Source organism: Aptenodytes forsteri, unplaced genomic scaffold (genome assembly GCF_000699145.1).
Source record: "Aptenodytes forsteri isolate BGI_AS27 unplaced genomic scaffold, ASM69914v1 Scaffold167, whole genome shotgun sequence".
In the NCBI taxonomy this organism is placed as follows: Eukaryota; Metazoa; Chordata; class Aves; order Sphenisciformes; family Spheniscidae; genus Aptenodytes; species Aptenodytes forsteri.
The window spans coordinates 558,412-559,188 of record NW_008795926.1 but is presented as its reverse complement, the minus strand read 5'-3'; the positions used below and the strand labels follow the sequence as shown (position 1 = coordinate 559,188).

Below are 777 nucleotides of genomic sequence, written 5' to 3'. Positions count from 1 at the left end.
GGATGTAGAAAAAGAAAAAAGAAAAGAAAGGCGAAGCCACGACATGCCTGGAAAGTGGCAACAGCAAGCGCAGCGTGTGCACTTGCAGGCGGCTCTTCTCCCCCTCCCTAGGCGCTGCGAACGCTGTCGAGACAGAAAGCAGCAGCCAGCCTTAAACCACACACCATCTTCGCTCCTCCCGAGCCTGCCGGGGCGACCCGGGAGCCTTCCTTTCCGAGCAACCCCAAAACATCAGATAGGGATACGGACGGGGGAGTACTGTACCTTTCCGGTGCATGTATCTAGGCAGCTAGAGGACAGAACTAGCTGATGTAGTGTCCCATTTAGTAATCCATTTAAGGGGATCTCTCTGGGAAACTGGAGCCACTCTCTCCTTTGCAATCCTTTGTCATTACTACATGTGTGCTTCCCGGGGGATGGAATATTTAATATTTCTACTTTCTGAATTGCAGATGCAATTTGTTCATTTCCAATGATGGGCGAAAAGAGGGGAGGGAACAGGGAGGAGAAGAAGAAGAAGAAAAAAAAGCGTTAGCAACTCCTCTCCAGACCCAAATTCCACTACGGTTCCACTCCAGTAAGTCCCCTTCAGTCGCGCCTCGGGAGGTAAGTCATTTCGGGGTCTCCTCCTGCTCCCTCTCTACCAAAAGTGCTCCCGGTGTGACGGCTGCTTCAGGAAAACTCCACTCGCCGTGCCACGGCAGGAAAGCGCAGTCGCTCCTCGCCCCGGGCTGCCGGGCATTGGACTATGCGCGGCGAGGACCGGGGAGCCGCTGG

General features: G+C 54.3%; 1 protein-coding gene across 1 annotated transcript in view; it reads right to left on the bottom strand.

Annotated features, from left to right (window-relative positions):
- SEMA6A (semaphorin 6A) overlaps window positions 1–719 on the bottom strand; it is a 115,681-nt gene extending 114,962 nt beyond the window's left edge. The window contains exon 1 of the mRNA XM_019473595.1: window positions 265–719. The gene's annotated coding sequence lies outside the window, so the exon portion shown is untranslated. The remainder of the gene's footprint in view (window positions 1–264) is intronic.
- Window positions 720–777: the final 58 nt, after the last annotated feature.